General features: G+C 47.9%; 1 protein-coding gene across 1 annotated transcript in view; it reads right to left on the bottom strand.

Annotated features, from left to right (window-relative positions):
• The window catches only part of LOC134945482 (syntaxin-binding protein 4-like), a 194,004-nt gene that overhangs the window by 128,459 nt on the left and 43,328 nt on the right, over positions 1-22,217 (bottom strand). The gene's annotated exons all lie outside the window — the stretch shown is intronic.

The following is a 22,217-nucleotide window of genomic DNA, read 5'->3' as shown; positions in this document are numbered from 1 at the left end:
GTTTGAAGTTAGACACAGCTGTACGTGGTTCTTTTGTCGGTGTTATGTCATGGTCCAGAGGACAGGTAACCTAGAGGGGCAAGTGAATCAATCAATGATAGCCCCCTTTTTCTGCACTTCTGCCTAAAAAAAGGGTTATTACTGCTTTCCCCAAAATGTTCTATTAACCGCTAAACCGGCTGAGATTATTTCTTATTGTTTTGTAAATGATCACATTATGAAAATAATAGCTATTTACACCTGATTCAGTATAAAGTCCTCTCTCTCTCTCTCTCTCTCAACTGTATAAAACTAGTAACATAAATCCACTCCTTCATTCTTGCTGGACTTTAGCCAGCAGCAGGGGGGTAGGAATTCCTGAGGATCACCTATCACTGATGCCTGGAAGAGGGGCAGAGGCTGCGGCAGGTGAGGCTGCGGCAGGTGAGGCTGCAGTGTGTGCCCTCTGAGCTCGGGCTGCAAGGAGATTGTCTTCTAGCAGCTTTAGGTGGATGATCCTGTTGGGATAACCATTCTGTGCCCGAGACAGGAAGAGCAGGAGACTGTGGGGGTGGGGGGTGTTTGATGTTGCAGAGGGGATGTGAGTGTGTGACCATGGAAACATTTCTGTCATAGCCAACTATGGTGGTGCAGCAAATCACTTGCGTGTGCGAAAGCCCTGGTGCATACTGTAAACTGATAATGACAATTGGTGGCTGCTACTTATAGGCTAACTGCATCTTAATCCTTCCCACTTATGCTAATATTATTGTAACTTGGCTGCTGTTATCAGTCCCCTATACCAGTGATTCTCAACCTCGGTCCTCAAGTACCCCCAATAGTCCATGTTTTCCAGGTCTCCTCACAGGATTGCAAGTGAAATCATTTGCTCCACCTGTGGATCTTTTATAATGTGATAATGTGTCAGTGAGTAATGAATACACCTATTCAATTGCTAGGTGACCTGGAAAACATGAACTGTTGGGGGTACTTGAGGACCGAGGTTGAGAACCACTTCCCTATACTACAGTGATCAGAGTTGTAGAGAGTGGGGTCTGGCAAAGACACTGTAGGGGGTGTGGACTAATCATGACAGTGTGGCCATGCCCCAGAACCATAAAAAAAAATACTTAAAATAGTATGTGCATGCTGTGCTGGGGGCAGTCAGTATAAGTGCTCCCCCTGCACATCATGCAGACAGAGGGGACTACTGCTGCTCAATGTAACCCAGGCTGTAGCTGAGCAGCAGCCTCCCTGGACCCACTGCAGACTGGGAAGTGAGGCTGCTGACAGGTAAGAGGTGGGCCCAGGATAATTAGTACTCCCCCCCCCCCTCCTTCTCAGCACCCCTGACACATACTTATCTACTATACCGGAAGTTGCGGGAGACTCCCAGGTTTTCAGGTAGTCCCCTGCACTCTTAGAAGAGTTGGTGCTCCTCCCAGATTCCGCCCGCTTCCAAGTGAAGTAGGCAGAATAGGGAGACAATTGCTGTAATTGCGGATCCGAGTAGAGGGGACAGGATTAAATGACGCAAAATTGCATTATTTAGCAAATCAGGGTCTTAGTGATGTCACAGCCCTGTGACAGGCTACTACCATGGCCACATGAACCTGCTGCTGTTGTGTATGACAAGGTATGCTGCTTCCACGCTTCCTGACTGGTGTCGGTTGAACCCCACTAGTCACTGACCTGGACCAAGCCTTGCATGGTAGCTGGCAGGGCGCGGAACTGATGTTGGGCTCAGCCCAGAACAGGCAGAGACCAGGACTGCATGTGTCACATTCCTGTTGGTCGAAAGATGAAGGCAGTTGTCTTGAAGGCAAGATGTTTATTGCTCAAATAGTCTTAAAAAGGCTCATCCTTCTTTCAAGGGGATACTGCATACAGATGTTACAGCAATTCAATTCTTCTAGATGTCACAGAAAGTATACACCCATTCTGAGACATGCAGGTCTCCTTTTATCACAGGGAGTAATAATCAAGATAAATCAAGATAAGTGCATGTGTCTTGTATGTCCAAGGCATGATTAGTTTTAACATTGTCCCTATAGATAGTGGGGAGCGGTCACTCCTCTGTGCCTTGGCCCACCCAGGGCGTTAGTCAATGCCCAGCTGCCGGCTCCATTTAGCTAATACCATTTTGCTGGCTGGGTTGGCAAGCTTTTGCTCTGCCTTCCCATGCCAGTTTCATTGGAAAGGCAATAATAGAAGGCAGTTTATTCGCCTGCCTGGGAGGGGTCTGGGAGAGTCAGCAGCCCACAAAGAGCTTCAGATTCCCCCTAGACCACCAGGGATGCACAGTAAGTGCATTTTACCTTTAAATATTTTATTTACATTTAAATACACTTTATATATTGCAATATACACAGAGGCTGTACGCAGCAACAGGCTTTTCATCCACAGCACTGCAGCGCAGGAATGGCTCTCCTGACTCAGTCCTGCATATACATGCTAAACCATTGTACACATTTTTTTAACCATTTGCTCTTATTTTGTTACACTGCAGTCACCTGGGAAGTGCAGGGGTTAACAATGAGGTTCCTGGGTGACGCAGCCACAGGACACATCCTGGGCTGCGAGAACTCCTGCGTATCCCAGCGCTGGGGGTATGGGAGCAGGCTCTCCCTGTCCTCCAATGTGCGCTACTCAATCCTGCCGCCCTGGTCTGCTGGGGCACTGGGAATGATACAAAGACTTACAAAGACACAACATCTGTCACACATTGGTTGCATCATCAGTCACAAGTAAGCAGCTGGGGCCTTCAAACTGCATACAGCGATGCAGTCACAGGCTGAGACACGCCCCCAAAAGGGTTGCAACAGGCTTGCATTTGACTCATCACCCCCTTGTTACCTCCCTTAAACGCTCACTGACTGTCAATCAATCTGTGTACAAATTCGCATTGTGATTTGTGACCTCTGACCATCAGGTTGTATGCGTAGTACGACTCAGAAATATGTGCAGTACAGCAATAACCGTTCAACTATGCAAACATCACCACACTGTGCGCCCACCACTAAATCCGGCCCACAGGCTTGTGATGGGTTGGGTATATTGGGGGTCATTCCGAGTTGATCGCAGCGCTGCGATCAGATAGTCGCCGCCTATGGGGGAGTGTATTTTAGCTTTGCAAGTGTGCGAACGCTTTTGCAGCCGATGGCACAAAAAAAGTTTTTTTGCAGTTTCTGAGTAGCTCTGGACTTACTCAGCCCTTGCGATCACTTCAGTCTTTTTGGTCCCGGAATTGACGTCAGACACCCGCCCTGCAAACGCTCGGACACGCCTGCGTTTTTCCAAACACTCCCAGAAAACGGTCAGTTGACACCCATAAACGCCTTCTTTCTGTCAGTCACCTTGCGATCGGCTGTGCCAATGGATTCTTCGTTAAATCCATCGCCCAGCACCGATTCTCTTTGTACCCGTACATCGCGCCTGCGCATTGCGGTGCATACACATGCACAGTTTTGCAGAGATTTAACCTAATCGCAGCGCTGCAAAAAGTTGCTAGCGAGCGATCAACTCGGAATGACCCCCATAGTTATACTTTCATTTTTGCTATGATTCATCAATGTCTTTAATACACTGGTAAAAACAAGCTAGAACAAAGAAATAAAATGAAAATAAATAGTTTTACTGACTTATATGGGTGATGCTTACTCACAATGTAGCAATGCATCAGAAATTACATGAGGACCTCTAGAGCTTAGGTCATATTTGCCTACTTTTGAAAACTAGTTTCAGGGAGATTCCAGGTTGCAGCAGAATACGCAGCGCTTTCGGTTGAGGAGGGGGCATGCTCCGCCCAAAGGGCGTGTCTAGGTCCACCTATGGGGGTATTTATTACCATATTGCCACTCAGGGATGTGTCCTGATGAAGTCTATAAAAACTAAAAATAAGAGTAATAATATAGGTACACTACTAGAGTAATAATAGGTGCACTATATATTAAGGTAGTGTGTACTGTACACTTGTTAGAAGAGACGGACACATAGAAAACCTACAGTATCTACACTGGTGTGTGATTGTGTGATATATATATATATATATATATATATATATACACTGCTCAAAAAAAATAAAGGGAACACTTAAACAACACATCCTAGATCTGAATGAATGAAATATTCTTATTAAATACTTTGTCCTTTACATAGTTGAATGTGCTGACAACAAAATCACACAAAAAATATCAATGGAAATCAAATTTATTAACCCATGGAGGTCTGGATTTGGAGTCACACTCAAAATTAAAGTGGAAAAACACACTACAGGCTGATCCAACTTTGATGTAATGTCCTTAAAACACGTCAAAATGAGGCTCAGTAGTGTGTGTGGCCTCCACGTGCCTGTATGACCTCACTACAACACCTGGGCATGCTCCTGATGAGGTGGCGGATGGTCTCCTGAGGGATCTCCTCCCAGACCTGGACTAAAGCATCCGCCAACTCCTGGACAGTCTGTGGTGCAACGTGGCGTTGGTGGATGGAGCGAGACATGATGTCCCAGATGTGCTCAATTGGATTCAGGTCTGGGGAACGGACGGGCCAGTCCATAGCATCAATGCCTTCGTCATGCAGTAACTGCTGACACACTCCAGCCACATGAGGTCTAGCATTGTCTTGCATTAGGAGGAACCCAGGGCCAACCGCACCAGCATATGGTCTCACAAGGGGTCTGAGGATCTCATCTCGGTACTTAATGGCAGTCAGGCTACCTCTGGTGAGCACATGGAGGGCTGTGCGGCCCCCCAAAGAAATGCCACCCCACACCATTACTGACCCACTGCCAAACCGGTCATGCTGGAGGATGTTGTAGGCAGCAGAACGTTCTCCTTGACATCTCCAGACTCTGTCTCGTCTGTCACATGTGCTCAGTGAGAACCTGCTTTCATCTGTGAAGAGCACAGGGCGCCAGTGGCGAATTTGCCAATCTTGGTGTTCTCTGGCAAATGCCAAACGTCCGGCACGGTATTGGGCTGTAAGCACAACCCCCACCTGTGGACGTCGGGCCCTCATACCACCCTCATGGAGTCTGTTTCTGATCGTTTGAGTAGATACATGCACATTTGTGGCTTGCTGTAGGTCATTTTGCAGGGCTCTGGCAGTGCTCCTCCTGTTCCTCCTTGCACAAAGGCGGAGGTAGCGGTCCTGCTGCTGGGTTGTTGCCCTCCTACGGCCTCCTCCACGTCTCCTGATGTACTGGCCTGTCTCCTTGTAGCGCCTCCATGCTCTGGACACTACGCTGACAGACACAGCAAACCTTCTTGCCACAGCTCGCATTGATGTGCCATGCTGGATGAGCTGCATTACCTGAGGCACTTGTGTGGGTTGTAGACTCCGTCTCATGCTACCACTAGAGTGAAAGCACCGCCAGCTTTCAAAAGTGACCAAAACATCAGCCAGAAAGCATAGGAGCTGAGAAGTGGCCTGTGGTCACCACCTGCAGAACAACTCCTTTATTGGGGGTGTCTTGCTAATTGCCTATAATTTCCACCTGTTGTCTATTTCATTTGCACAACAGCATGTGAAATCGATTGTCAATCAGTGTCGCTTCCTAAGTGGACAGTTTGATTTCACAGAAGTGTGATTGACTTGGAGTTACATTGTGTTGTTTAAGTGTTCCCTTTATTTTTTTGAGCAGTGTGTATATATATATATATATATATATATATATATATATATATACACACACACACATATACATACATATGACAACTAGTGCACACAGCACCATAAAACATTACATTAAACACACAGCCAGAGTGTCGTAACTAGACATTCTGGTGTGGTGCCCTTTGCCAGAAAAAGAATTGGTCCCCAAGCCCCCCCCCCTCCCCTCCCCCCCAAAAGTAAAATAGGGACTGCGTGCAGAAGGCGCACATCAAAAATATAGCGGCGTGGCTTCATGGGAAAGGGCCATGACCACATAATTGACATTACATTACCCTGCACAGTAGTGTACATTTGTCACACCACACAGTAGTACTCCTTAGACACAGTACGTCAGACAGAACCATATATACTGTACATTAAGCCACGTAGCTTCTTACACACATTACCCCAGGAAGCCTCACACACGCTCTGGGACCCGCCACTCCACATCTCTAGCTGCACCGCGCACCACATGGGGGTTGACACTTGGGGGTGCCCAGTACTATCTGCTGTATTATATTGTAATCAATAGCTATGCAGACAGAGCCGACCAATAGGTAAGTGCAGATGGTGCGATGGCTTGAAAAGTGCGCAGTGTGCAAGGTACTGTCTTGTCCTGCCCTAGTTATGGCCCTGCACACAGCACCATAATACATTATATTATACACAGCCCCCCACCCCCATATTACACACACCACCATATTACATTACACACAGCATACACAACCCCCCTCCCATTTTACACCCAGTACCATATTACATTACATTTTACAAAGCCCTCCAATATATACACAGTACCATATTACATTGTATTATGCACAGCACACACAATCCCCCCCCCACATATTTACACCAAGAACCACATTACATTATACACAGCCCATTTCCCCATAGTACACCGCATTATGCACAACATACACCCACTCCCATATTACATCCAATAGCACATTACATTACATTTTATACAGCCCCCCCCCCCATATCATACTTACCGACTATTTGGCTGCTCTCTCCGGGAGAGAGCAGCCAGGTCGGCTCGGCAGGGGGGCAGGCTGCGATGTGAGTGAAGAGGGGGGCGGGCCGGAGGCGTGGCGCAGGTGGGTCAGGGGCGTGGTGCAGGCGGGCCGGGGGCGTGACTACGGGATTGTCCCGTGTAAGCCCCGCCCCCCGCTGTGTAATGCCACTATTACAGGCATTATACAGCAGGGGGCGGGGCTATGATGACGCGATTCAAAAAGAATCGCGTCATCGCCTGCCCGGACCGCCCACTTTACTCGCTAAGTGGGCGGCCGGGCAGGGGGGGACCCCTGTAATCGGGAAACTTGCCTGCTCTTCCGGGGGGGCGGGAGGGTCACCCGATTTTCGGGAGCCTCCCGGACATTCCGGGAGAGTAGGCAAGTCTGCCCCATATTACACACAGTAGCACATTACATTTTACACAGCCCCCCCCCCCCATATTACACACAGTACCAAATTACATTATACATAGTCCCCCCACCCCCAATAACTTCCAGCAGACACAGTACCCACCTGATTTGTTGCTCCCTCCTGTGAAGAGCAGGGAGGCAGCCCCGGCCCAATATGGTGTGTGTGTGTGGGGGGGTGGCAGCACAGGACAGCCACTTCCAGGAGCAGACAAGCTGCCTACAATTAGTGTGGTGGGCGGGGCCAGCCACATATTCACTCACTGCTGCCAGTGCTGCCATTCAGACTGCCAGCCACTCTGCGCAGGACTGTCACAGGACACAGTCTGCCTCTCCCATGCAGGCCCCGCCCCCCACATTTCCGGACTCGCGCATGCGCAGTCCGGATTTACCGGGATGAGTTGAAAATCGGGAGGGCTGACAAGGTCTGCGTGGCAGCGGGAGGCTCAGGTTAAAATCGGGAGCCTCCCGCTGAATGCGGGAGGGTAGGCAAGCCTGGTTCAGGTTAAGCTGGGCACTGCAGAACCCCTCTGCCTGCTTGGCAAAGATCCACCACAAGGTGCCCAGAGGTACAGATGCCTCAGTACACCATGTAGTGGGAGATGCCTGTCGTGAGTGAGCTGACAGGTCCCGTGCAACTCTTTTAACATTGGGCGTTTCTTTTTGTTATATGGGTACAAAGTCCATTGTGGTTTTGCACTGGTTCTAGCGACGATTCCAATCGCACAGCCAGCCGCAAGGAGACTGACAGAAAGAGGGCGTTTCTGGGTGTGAACTGACCGTTTTCAGGGAGTGCTTAGAAAAACGCAGGTGTGGCTGGACGTTCGCTGGGCGGGTGTGTGATGTCAAAAGCCGTCCCTCCGTTGTTAGAATCAACGCACACGAAGATTAACTACAGGGCTTCTCTTGTTTTGCACAAAACGATTTTGCAGACGCTCTGCTGCACAGGCGTTCGCACTTCTGCAATGCTAAAATACACTCCACAGTGGGTGCGACAATGCGTTTTCACGGCTGCTAAAAACTGCTAGCGAGCGATCAACTCTGAATGACCCCCATTGTCACACCAATTATCTTGTTACCTTACACACCGACCCCACCCCACACACACTGACACACACTGACACACACACACTTGCCGGATTTGACAAATACAGAAGACGATCGGAGTTCAGTCAAGTGCAAGCAGCGATACAGTAATACACCTACTTCATCAGGGTTTAATTTGAACACATTGTTGTTGATCTTTCTTTGTTTCCATTTTACTGCTGGAGGATTAAACCTCCAGCCTGGCCCTGAGCGAACCCACCCTCTGCCTATATCCTCTCTAAGCCACCTCTTCCCAGCATAAATAAAGCCAGCCAGACTAATCTTTTCTTGAAAAGTGATTATCTGCAGCACAATGACCCACAAGCCCCTCTGGGGGGGTCAGCAGCAGGTTACATTACAGTTATTTAATCCCACTGCTCAGGTTTTGCACGACTTGATCCTTACAGAAGCAGGAAAGCTTGTATACAACGGTACAGACTCTATGGAAGAATACAACCAAGCACAAGGTCTACCTGGGACCTTCACATCACCAAATGCCACAATCACTCAATACAGATCATGCGCTGTGCAGGTGGAGCAGACTGTATTGCCATAAACAGTGTGCCGTGGCCTTTAATGTTTAGTGCAGTTAAGTTGAGCCTTAATAATGGAGCACCATGTGATGCTATAAAGCATACCTCCCAACATGACCCTCTCCAGGTGGGACAAAATGCTCTGCTTCTCATCTTTTCTCTTAATGTATGATTGCCGGCACCTGTGTTGAACAGGTTAATAGATAAGAAAGGTGTTTCAGCCCAGGTGATAGCAATCATAAATGAAGAGAAAAGTCCAGGAGCAGAGCATTGTGTCCCTCCTGGAGAGGGTCATGTTGGGAGGTATGTATAAAGTCTGCTTCACCTGCACATAACATGCTGCAGCTATCTATACATCTTCTATATGATTGCCCAGATCTGTCACTCTGTGACTGTGTGGATAACGCTGGGAGTGGCTAGGAGCTCTCATAGGGTTAGCAGCAGGTCTATCACACCCAGTCCACAGCTGATTGGGCGAGAAATGCCCTCCCACACAAGGTACATCCAATAGGAGGCTCTGCCCTTTGGCTGCTGTGTGTTCCCAGAGCAGGATTAACAATGGGGCTGATGGAGCTGCAGCTCCAGGTCCACACCCCAAAATAGGCCCACTGCATCTGCAGCAACATACCCTGCAACAATTTACACATAAAAATTGGGACAAATTCGAAAAGGGGCGTGGCATCGGGTACAGCAACGTGGCCACGCCCCTTTTACTGTACTTTCAATGGACGTTTGGAGAGCCAAAAATCAGTACAGACCATAAAAAAAAGGTACTGTACCTGCCAAAAAGGTGCAGCTGGAGGGTATGCCACTGCATCTGCAGCAAGTCTCTGCGCTGTAGATGGGGGGGATCCTTTTACTGCAGCGTCCTATGGGGGTCATTCTGACCTGATCACTCGCTGCAGTTCATTGCAGCGCAGCGATCAGGTCAGAACTGCATATGCGCCGGCACATGGCTGACAGCCTGATTGACAGGCAGAGGCGGTCGCCGGGCGGGAGGGTCCAGCATTTGGCAGCTATTTTGTGGGCACAGTCCGGCCAACGGTCCGTGTGGGGGGGGGGGGGGGGGGGGGCCGCAGCGGCTGCATGATGTCACATGCAGCCGCTGCGGCCAGGGCAGCGACGAGTAACTCCCGGCCAGTCGCAGGAGCTGCGCTGGCTGGGAGTTACTCCTCAAGTACAAAAGCATTGCCGCTGTGTGATGCTTTTGTACTTGTGCGGGGGAGGCGCGGCCTGACATGCGGGGCGGACTAGCCTGTGCTGGGCATCAACCCCATGTCAGTGTAAGTGATCGTAGCTACGATCAGGTCGGAATGACCCTCTATACCCTGCTGCCAGTCCACCTGCCCCCTCCGGCATCAACAATCCCCACTCCCTAGCCGTGGCGCAGGTGGAACAAAAGCTGCTGCGGCCACCTGCATAGATGTGTATGAAAGCGGCGCAGCGGAAGGCTTTCATAGCCTTCCCTGCGCCGCATACTCTCTGAGCCCCGGAGCCTCCTCTGCGCGTGATGTCACAGAAGTGCATCCCATCCACAGCCGCACCCAGATCCCCAGAGGCCCTGACTCCGCAACACAGAATTTGGGCTGTCGGCCTGGAAGCCCCAAGATGGCTAATGTAACGGATAGAGTGGGTGATATCGCAGAGGGTAATGTCTGGATGCTGAATCAATGTAAAATGTGAAAGTGCTGTGCAGTGCAGTGCGGTGGGTGTGCAGTGTCACTGACACTGCACAGCACTCTCACCTTTTACATGGATTCAGCGAGTCAGTCAGTTCTGCCAGCCATTCACTATTGTTAGCGGGGAAGTAGACGCACTAAATAAACTACAGCTCCCAACAGCCCTTAGTGCCGAAACATTCCGGTGCTAAGGGCTGCTGGGAGCTGTAGTTTATTGAGTGCATCTTCTTCCCTGTAATGCGGCGCGTTGGCACACCCCTCCACTACCCACAGTGGCTCTGGACCCCCTCCCCCACCCACAGCACCCCCGCACGCACCCCTCCCCCACCCGCCGCACCTGCCCCACCCGCGGTGGCTCCGGACCCCCACACACGGCACCCACCCCTCCACCACCACCACCACACCAGCCCCGCCTGCGCCACCCAGCGGTCTTCGGTGGTCTCCCATCAATCTTTATGATAGGGATGGGGCTTTGGGAGACGAGGGGGCTGCTGGGAGATGTAGTTCTCCCAGCTGCTGCCTTCGGAGAAGGGGGGCGGTCACACACACACACTTACGCACACTCATACAACGCTCACTGCTGCTGCACTGCCGCTGGAGGATAAGACACCACTTTGGAAGTTGAGTAATTACTGATTAATTAAGCTAATTGGAAAGTTCTAATTGCTTAATTAGTCCTCAGGAGGGGTGCCAAGGTGCATGTCCCGCTAAGTTTTCCTACAATTAACGTTTTAGAAAAAAACTGTGTTGCTCTGGGGGTGCGTGAAAAAAAGACGCAGGGCCAAATGTAATAGAGTGAGAGTTTCAAAAAGTGAGAGATTTGGTAAGGTTTTGCAGTTTTTTTGTTTAAGTGGCAATCATTTACACTGCAAGATCAACCTGGTTTTACAGTGTAAATGATTGCCGCTTTAAAAAAACGTGAAAACCTTACCAAATCTCTCACTTTCTTAAACTCTCACTCCATTACATTTGGCCCGCAGTGTGTGTCTCATTTACTCTCTTCTAATTCAATAGCAAAACCACGCGGTGCGGGAAAAATCCCCAAGCAGCAGGGTTTTAAAATTTCCTACCATTAATTAAATACCCCCCTATATCGCTGTTTAAAAAATGCTTCTGAATTTAGATAAACTTCAAGTTTTAAGGCGGAGCTCAGAACAAGAATATTACATCCTACAAGACACATAAGGGGCTTCGAGTAACTACATCATATCATATAACACGAACATTTCTGCTAATTACTGAGATGAAGGAGCCTTGTTTAACAAGCTGGCTGAGCATGTTCTGCAGTCACCGGATTATGTAGAGGTCACTCTGTGACATTGATACCATTTGTCATCTGTTTGTGCCATAGGGACCAAATGGCTTACATGTTACTGCGTATTATCATCATATATTTGAGATGTGTGCATATCAGACAGCTGCCTGCGCCAGGCCATGCGGCTGTCAAAAGGTTTTATTAATAAAGAAGCTAAAAAAGTTTCACTCATTGGTTATATTTTTCAACTTCTTTACAGATGCAGCATTTTTCACCTAAATAAATAAATAAATATACATTGGACATTTCCTAGGTGCAATTTGTCTGCTGCTTGATGGAAAAGCAACTTCGGACAAGCCTCCAATTTTACTCAATTGCACCTAGATGGCTACTGAAATGCTGGGGGTCACATTGCAAGAGTAGCAGAAGTTTGGACAACCAGGGGGGGGAAGAATACTGAAACTCTGACAAAACATTCTAGAATGTACAACTCTTACTACCACATATTCACCTTCTCCATTAACCCTTTCTGGATCAGGTGCAAGACTTGGGCAGGAAATGGGTTCTCAAACAAAAATCAATAGAGGTGAATAAGTTGGATCATTGTGGAATGAAAGGGTTTTAAATCAAACGTCACCAGATTTACCTTTGCTTTGGTCACAAAGGATATAAGAACGATATAATCTAGTTTTCAAGAGAGAATCTTATTTCTTCATCATCGTGGACAGCCAATCCTTCCCTACCACAAGGTAATCAGAGATTTCCATGGTGTCTATCAGCCAGGCCTAAGATTCTGGTGTAGAATTAAGCAGCTTTTGCTTTGATTTTTGTAAGGCTATAAGGAAAATTGATTTGGGAAGCAGAATTATAATAATCCTTGTTAGCCGCAATGATCTCTGCTCTACTGTAGGTAAATTCTCCATCAAGTCACCCTGTGGCTAAAAAATAGACCATTGGAGAAGGGGTTGCAAAGTTTGTTTTTCTCTTTAGATTACTATAATTTCTAGATTACTATAGTGCTGCTTGTCCTGAAAAAAAGTGGCTGTCATATGAGGAATTCAGGTGCAGCCTCTCAGGTAGGGTGGGGTGGGGGTGGGGGTGGTGGGGTTTCGTATATTTATCAAAGTAAATTTGCAGGAAAATCCTCAAAATTAAGCATCCCCAGTATGCATGAAGGGATGACTGCAGTAGTTATTGAAGATATATTCTACAGTCCCTCCACTTTCAATCACAAAAGCAGCCCCCACGGGTGAAACAACCACGTCACTACTGGTGCAAATACAGTCCAACAGCCCAGAGCCGGCCCTAACCAATATGATGCCCTAGGCAAGATTTTGGCTGGTGCCCCCTAGCACCCCCGCTGGTTCCGCCTCTGACCTTGCACCTCTTTCCCAGCACCATCACCCCTCACCCATAGCAGTCATTATTTTGGTGTTTGTACCCCCTATATTTTAAATAGGAACAGTTCGCACATTTGGCGCACAGCTCAAAAAGGGGTGTGTTTTTGCTGGCAAGGGGCATGGCCACACAATAGTAACCCCAATTCCAATTACGCCACACAGTACTGCAACTTTATTCACATTTTATCATGCGATAGTGTCCATAATTCATATTACATCCCACAGTAGTATCACATTACCTTATAAACGTTACTCCTCACAGTAGAGCCCCTTATTCACATTACATCACACTGAATTGCTCCTTATTCACATTACACCACACCCTATTGCTCTTTATTCACATTAGACGACACAGTAGTGCCCTTTCTATACGCAACGCCACATAGTAGAGCACCTTATACACATAATGCCACACATTAGTAATGCATTTATACACAATTCCACACAGTAATGCCCCTTACACATATGAGACACATTAATGTCCTTATAAACATAATGTGCCTTACACATTATGACAACCTTTATTAATGGCCTTTTACACATAATGTCCCCTATACATATGCCGCACATTACTAATGCCCTTATACACATAATGACACACATTGTGCCCCCTACACATTTGCTGCACATTATTAGTGCCCCTATACACATAATGACACACATACAGTAGTACCCTGTTACACATATGCCGCATATTATTAATGCCCTTATACACATAATGACATACATAGTGCCTCTTTACACATATGTTGCACATTATTAATGCATTTTTACATGACACACAAAATGCTTCTTACACATATTCCGAACACTACTGCACAACCAACCCACTCGCATGCACACAGCACTCACACTGCCACTAACACTGTGACCTCTGCCTCTGCTTGGATACAGATGTGTCCTCATAAATCTTGCATCAATGCTAACGTCGGGCACCTTTTATTAATGAAAATGCATCTTATATGCATTGTTATGTGGCTAGGATCTACAAGCAGCTTCTGCTGATTAAACTGATATGCAGCATACCAATATACTGTGTGAGACTGTGGCTGTATCTGCATATGAAATGCTACATACACAATATAGGCATGCCACATATCATTTTAATCAGCAGAAGCTGCTGATGCCCCTAGGCATAGCAAATGCCCTAGGCAATTGCCTGGTTTGCCTATGCCCATGGCCGGCTCTGCAACAGCCGCACATACACTTTAGGCTCGCCATGTCCGTACCCAGAAGTAAAGTGACAGCAGTAACTATGTCCAATGCGCTCCCGATTCTCAGGTGGCACTCCTGGATGCCCGGAAATGTGGGCTATTCTACCAGGGTCGCCCATTTCCCAAGTGAAGTTGGCAGTCCGAGTGGTTGATGACGAGAATTGTGCTGAATCATATCATTGTGGCCGCACCTCCTACTTGACAATACCGGTAATTGCAGCATCATGCCTCCCCATGCTGCCTACTTGGCTGCATCACCCCCCCCCCCCCCCCCCCCGCATAAGTCGGCAAGTATGCTTCTAACTCTTTCTAGTATAAATCGTAAATGCAAGCGAAAAATTCATTTTCACACTGCAAAATTGGGGCGAAAGTATCACATCACAACTGCATTAAAGATGTGGATTATGATAAATGTGCCTCATGATCTATATCTAGAACGAGGAGCTAGACAGAGCGGAGCAGAAGACAGAGGGGAACGGGATGGAACAGAGCAGGGGCAGAGCTGAAGTGACCCGACATATGCCCCTTTATTAGTGTTAGAATAATGTGCAAAATCTTCATTGCAACAGTTGTGCCAGACAGCAGACACAAACTCGGATGGATGTCCTGCAAACTGGAAACAAGACAGTGGGACTAGGGGTCTATTTACTAAGCTTTGGATGGAGGTAAAGTGGACGGAGATAAAGTACCAGCCAATCAGCTCCTGTCATTTTTTAACACAGCCTGTGACGTGGCAATTAGGAGCTGGTTGGCTGGGACTTTATCTCGGTATACTTTATCTCCAACCAAGGCTTAGTAAATAGACCCCTAGTGAGGATGACATGGCTGGGGAAAATGCCCACACACAGACATGCTGGGAACCTGGGGGATTCGGGCAGCATAATCCTTCAGATAGTCTGATGGTGTGGCAGGGGATGTATTTAAATATAAATGTATGTCCCTTTAAATGAGACAGAATTGTCCAGCTTTAGGGGCCTCCGCTAGTTTTAATCTGGCCCTGGTACATAGGCATTTGAACCTGAGGGGATCCAACGGGTCCATCATTGATAGATATAGATAGCGCTATCACAAGATGGCATTGCATAGCGGCAAAAAGCAAAGATTTCCAGTGCTTTATAAACTGAGCAGACATGGCAGATGACAAAGCAGGTTATGGGGATTTGGTAAACTGTGAATATACAGGTAAAAGAAATCAGTGATTTCTATGCAGTATCCCTGTTGATAAATAGGAGGAAGTGGTGATAAACCCTTTCTCTGGGAAACAAAGCCAGTGAAAGAGGTTATCAGTGCTTTATAAACAGGCCGCTAAGTCTTACATAAAGTATCAGAAAGCGTAATCCTATGACCTCCCCCACTAGACTTTCATTACCAGTTTTGTAGAGTCCCAATTGTAACGTGTGGGGTAGTGACATTGGTGTCTCATTGTATTGTTATCCTCACCATAAAGTCAGCCTTATGTGTCATCCACCAATGCATCCAGCCAGTGCCGTAACTAGACATTTTAGCGCTGTGTGCAAGAAACAGCATCGGCCCCCCCCCCCCCCCTATATACAAAACAGGGCCATTGCGCACATCAGGCGCGTGCCAAAACTATAGGAGCAAGACCACAGAGCTCCCTTTCACACATTATGGCAGCAAAGCCCCCCTTTTTTTACACATTAGGCAGGGTCCCCATTTTTACACATTACGGCAGCAGAGTGTCCCCTTTTTTACACATTACGGCAGCAGAGAGTACCCCTTTTTTTACACATTAGGCAAGGTCCCCATTTTTACACATTACGGCAGCAGAGTGTCCCCTTTTTACACATTACGGCAGCAGAGAGTCCCCTTTTTTTTTACACATTACGGCAGCAGAGTGTCCCCTTTTTTACACATTACGGCAGCAGATAGTCCCCTTTTTTACACATTATGGCAGCAGAGTGTCCCCTTTTTTACACATTATGGCAGCAGAGTGTCCCCTTTTTTACACATTACGGCAGCAGAGAGTCCCCTTTTTTACACATTAGGGCAGCAGAGAGTCCCCTTTTTTACACATTAGGGATAGAGAGTCACCTTTTTTACACATTAGGGCAGCAGAGAGTCCCCTTTTTTACACATTAGGGCAGTAGAGTCCTCCTTTTTACACATTAAGCATGCAGGGTCCCCTGTTTACACATTAGGCAGCAGATTCCTCTTTTTACACATTTAGCAGGCAGAGTCTCATTTTACACATTAGGAAGCAGAGTCCCCCTTTTTACATGAGATAGAGAGAGAAAGTGTGAGAAAGTGTGTGTGTGTGTGTGTGTGTGTGTGTGTGTGTGTGTGTGTGTGTGTGTGTGTGTAAGTGTGTGTGTGTGTGTGTGTGTGTGTGTAAGTGTGTGTGAGTTTGACAGTGTTTGTGTGTGTAAGTATTATACCTAACTGTGACCAGCTGGCAGAGTGGCAGGCCTCTCTTCTTCTCCTTCCTGGCCTCCTCCTCCTCCCCCAGCTCTCAACTCCTCGCAGTGCAGACTCTCCCGAGTTACAGGGGGTGGCGATACGGCATCCAGAGGCGAACATTTACGTCCCGGGACTCGGGAACCAGAGCTGCTGCTCCTCCATCCTCTCTCCCCTGCGGCCGCTTCCCCGGCGTGATGCAGTTAGGGAGCAGAAAGGGTAGCAGAGAGAGTGGGTGTAGGGATCAGTGAATGAGGGGAGCAGAGAGTTGGTGTAGGGAGCAGAGAGAGTGGGTGTAGGAAGCAGGGAGTGTGAGGAGCAGGGAGAGTGGGTGTAGGGTGCAGAGAGGGTGGGTGTAGGGAGCAGAGAGTGAGGGGAGCAGAGAGTGGGTGTAGGGAGCAGAGAGAGTGGGTGTAGGAAGCAGGGAGTGTGAGGAGCAGGGAGAATGGGTGTAGAGTGCAGTGAGGGTGGGTGTAGGGAGCAGAGAGTGAGGGGAGCAGAGAGTTGGTGTAGGGAGCAGAGAGAGTGGGTGTAGGAAGCAGGGAGTGTGAGGAGCAGGGAGAGTGGGTGTAGGGAGCAGAGAGGGTGGGTGTAGGGAGCAGAGAGGGTGGGTGTAGGGAGCAGAGAGGGTGGGGAGCAGAGAGTGCATGTAGGAAGCAGTGAGTGTAAGGAGCAGAGGGAGCAGAGAGGGTGTAGGGCGCAGAGTGAGGGGAACAGAGCAAGTGGGTGTAGGGAGCAGAGAGGGTGTAGGGCGCAGAGTGAGGGGAACAGAGCAAGTGGGTGTAGGGAGCAGAGAGCGGGGGTAGGGAGCAGAGAGCGGGTGTAAGGAGCAGAGAGGGTGGGTGTAGGGAGCAGAGAGGGTGGGTGTAGGAAGCAGGGAGTGTGAGGAGCAGGGAGAGTGGGTGTAGGGAGCAGAGAGTGGGTGTAGGGAGCAGAGAGTGGGTGTAGGGAGCAGAGAGTGGATGTAGGGAGCAGTGAGGGTGAGTGTAAGGATCAGTGAGTGATGGGAACAGAGCAAGTGTGTGTAGGGAGCAGAGAGCGGGTATAGGGAGCAGAGAGTGGGTGTAGGGAGCAGTGAGTAAGGGGAGCAGAGCAAGTGGGTGACACTGAGGGGAGCAGAGCAAGTGGGTGACACTGAGGGGAGCAGAGAGACTGGGGTGTAGGGAACAGTGTGTGTCAGTGTGGAAAGGGGGAGAGCAGAGCTCTGCACATCACTTGCGGGTGAGAGGGCGGGTGGGCGGCGGCCGTCCAGCGGCCGCAAACTAATTACTGCGGGAGGTGGCGGCGGGGAAGGGGGGAGAGCGAGTGTGCCGGTTGCGCCTGCAGTGCCCAAGCGCTGCGGGCGGCGCACACGTCGTTACGGCACTGCATCCAGCTTACCTGGAGTTCCTGGCACTGGGATACAACAGTCTGCACTCTCAGATGGGAACACAGGGGGTGATTAAGGGGTCTATTTACTAAGACTTGAATGGAGATAAAGTCACTGGAGATAAAGTCCCAGCCAATCGGCTAGTAACTACCATGTGACAGGCTGGGTTTGAAAAATGACAGTTAGGAACCAATTGGCTGGTACTTTATCTCCAGCGACTTTATCTCCATCCAAGGCTTAGTAAATAGACCAAACCTGATCACTGCTGTGAGTTTTCGCATAGCGGGCAATCAGGGATTAACTGCGCATGCGTATGCACTGCAATGCGCATGTGCGCCAGCAAACAACAATAGGCATCGCCGGTCAGCGACAGGCTGGTGTGAAAATTCTAATTGCACAGCCATTCACATGCTGATTGACAGGAAGTGGATGTTTGTGGGTGGTAACTGAACGTTTTCTGGGAGTGTCAGGGAAAGCGCAGGCGTTCCCACGCGTTTTCAGGGAGGATATGTGACGTCAGCTCCAGCCCCGATCAGCCTGTTCTCATCACACTGTAGGAGTAAGTCCTGGGCTGCGCACAGACTGCACACACTGGTAAAAACAATTCACTAGTAAGTGAGGTGCAAATGGATTTGCAGCTGTCCGCTTACTGAGGGCTTTTTTGGCTGCTCGGCGTACACTTGAGATCGCACACTTGCCCAGCGAATATACACTCCCCCTGGGCGGTGATTATCTGAATCAGAATAACTTGTGATCTCAGCTACTGTATCTTTCAAAAAAGTTTTGGAATTAGAAGTACTTAAGGCTGGTGGGAAAATATGGATGAGGCTGAAGTATCAGGTTATGGAAAATGCATCTATTACAAGATCTCTTTAATGTGGAAGTTCATGCTTTCCAATTGGTTTGTAACCAAGACACCTGCAGATGGAGAACCCGACATAGGTATCAACTGGGGCAAACCTCTTACTTTAATTGCTATTCTACTGCGCAAGTTCAATTAATGGACATCTGAGAGAGTCTGCAATCCATGACTGCTGTCCAATATTATCAGGGTCGGACTGGCCCACGGGGGTACCAGGGAAACCACCGGTAGGCCCCACTGCCTGAGGGCCCACTCCTTCCTCTAAGGATCAGGTTCCAGACTGTGCACTTGTATTATACATGGTAGATATGTTGCATTACACTGTACTAAACTATTGTGTATTTCAAGCCTCTGTGGAGGCTGGCCACACACCCTTTGTAGGCTGGCCACACCCCTAAGTATGGGCCCCTATAACTGCATTCCCCCGGTGGGCCCTTCATGCCCCAGTCCGACACTGAATAATATTTAGGTAAAATACAACAGATCTGCCCTGGCTCTTGGAACAAACAATAAGGCATGGCTAAGTGAGATACCTTTAGTTCCACCCAGCTGAAGGAACAAGTCTGTATATAATGAGGTCATTGACCCTGGGAAATGATTCCCTTAAAAATAATCCCCAGAGTTGTTGTCTGCTCCACTGAAGCGTCATCATGAAAATGCATTGAGATAGGCTGGGCTGGCCTGTCTCTGTCATGAAGTAAGACCCCTGGGGGATATTATCAAGCCTTGGAGAGAGATAAAGTACTAGCGTATTAGCTTCTGTCACATTACAGGCTGTGTTTGAAAAATTACAGAAGCTTATTGATAGGTAAATAGCCCCACTGGAATGAAACAATTACAATTTGAATTTCAACTTGATTTAAATCAGTTTATATGCATGCAGCTCAGACACTGGACATAAAGGCAACAGCAAGCCGTCATCCTGGGTTCTAAAGTTGAAGAGATATCTAAAACATGTAGATGTCTTATATGTTAGAAGTTTCAAAGCCACCTATTTCACCCCGTTTTTATTTTGTGGGAGTTTGATTGTTGTAGGAGTTTGATTGTTGCAGAACATTGTGCCCATGGTTTCCACAAGATATTGGATTCTTTAAGTTGGTTTAAGTTCCTTCTTTCTCCAGCTTACAAACCACCCATGATGGTGTGAAATGACAGCCAATCTGCAAGTGTATACTATTAGCAGGATTTCTTGAAGAATGCCTTTATAATGAGGTCAGCTACTGTAGATAGATGACCATTTCAGTTACCATCATCATCTGAGATATAGCAAAAAAGAGGACCTTTGAAAATTTGGTTGTTGCAAGTCTGAAGGACAAAGCCCTGAGATGATATTGGTTGCCAAATATGAGAAACCTGAGAGGCATGTCTGATCACTTAGGAAGATAGATATCTTGAGATACACATACTTTAGTTCAACCTTTTCCACCCAGTTGCTTTATGAGAGGTCTTGGGATAAGGTCTTTATGGACTTAATTCTTAAAGTCTTGACTTACAGTAGCTTGTTTAGAACTTTCACACGACTGTAATCTGGAGTTCATGGATCTATGGATAGAAAGAAAATATACTGTTGTGGTGGTTGAGTTTGAAATTTTAGGTGATATTCCCAGGAAATCAATTGAAAACTCATCAGTCTTTTGTTGCATAAGCCTATGCAGCTCAGAAGATCTTCAATCTGTATCCTACAAGAAGGTTTTGGACTTCAATCTGTATCCTACCAGAAGGTGTGGGTGTAGTATGGCTGACAGGTAGCATACCGACGTCGGGATCCCGGCAGCATACCGACGCCGGGATCCCGGCGGGGAGGGGCAAGTGCAGCAAGCCCCTTGCGGGCTCGGTGGTGACCGGTTCTATTCCCACTCTATGGGTGTCGTGGACACCCACGAGTGGAAATAGTGCCTGTTGGTCGTCATGCCGACCATCGGGATAGCGAGGGGTCGGGATGCTGGAGGAGGTCATGTGACTGTCGGTCTCCCGACCGCTGGTCACATGAATACCACCCGAAGGTGTTGGGCTTAATGACTCTCATTTGATTTTTACCAGTTCCCACTTTAGTATTTCCCTTGGGGGTACTGAAATGATGCCTAGGCCTGCACTGTTTGGCCTCCTGAATACTTGTCCTCGACTTAGCTCCAAAATGTAGCTCACACTCAGTGGTGTTTGGCAAAGGTTACATACTGAAACAGTTACTGATTTCACTGCCACTTTACACACATGAATAAAGTTGTTAGCCTGCTTATTAATAAAAAAAATTGGTAAATTTAAGATACTTCCATTGACAGCGCTTCCTTTCTTTGCTTTTCTTTTGTATATCAATGTTTGAGGTTCAGCTCCTCAAAACGTGCAGTTGCAGTCATTGTTAAGTATCCATTGTATAACAAGTGTCTCACAGCCAGTACACTAGCGCCTATTTGTGTCGTTTTTTTCTGCTTATTAATAAGTACCATTGTTGAACGTCTTGCAGACAAGATTTAGTTGCTTTACCTGTGATTACAACTGCCGACACGATATACACTGTAAAGGACACCCAATTTTATATCGAAATGGACATGATTGAAATTGTATTATTCGCATTGGGTGATTTTTAAAGGTACAGTATATTGGATTGTAGAAAATGTACCACTGGTTGAAACCTAATTACTCTGCTGGTATAGAGCTTGTATACAGTACATCCAGAGGTGTCAGATACCCTTTGATGCAGGAAACCACAGTTGGCTTGGGGAATGCATTTTAGGGCCTGGAGGGGAATCCCTCAGAGACACATTGGCCAGGAGGGTGTTCCTGGGACCCAGTTGTAAAGGCCAGGATATTTACACAGGCCTCATACTACAGCAGTAAAGCAAGCCATAACAGATGAGAAAACCAGTCCAGGCTCCTTACCAGACCAACTCCTCTAAGCATCAAACATGCGATAAGAGATAAGAGCATTCGACCCTGCCAGAATGGCTGAGCTGAAACGTAATACCTTCCTGTTTTGAAAGGGTTAAACAGGAATCCCAAGAGGGGGGTGGGGGGCTGGAGGTGAATTGGAGGGGGTTTAAATATGGGACACGCTCTCTGCCATTCATTAATTGTGCCTAATTCAGACCTGATCGCAGCAGCAAAGTTGTTAGCTATTGGGAAAAGACATGTGCAGTACGGGTGGAGCAGATATAACATGTACAGAGAGAGTTAGGTTTGGGTGGGGTGTGTTCAAACTGAAATCTAAATTGCAGTGTAAAAATAAAGCAGCCAGTATTTGCCCTGCACAGAAACAATATAACCCACCCAAATCTAACTCTCTCTGCAAATGTTATATCTGCCCCCCTCTGCAGCGCACATGGTTTTGCCCATTAGCTAACAAATTTGC

This window comes from Pseudophryne corroboree, chromosome 7 (genome assembly GCF_028390025.1).
Source record: "Pseudophryne corroboree isolate aPseCor3 chromosome 7, aPseCor3.hap2, whole genome shotgun sequence".
NCBI lineage: Eukaryota > Metazoa > Chordata > Amphibia > Anura > Myobatrachidae > Pseudophryne > Pseudophryne corroboree.
This window is presented reverse-complemented; position numbering and strand designations above follow the sequence as displayed.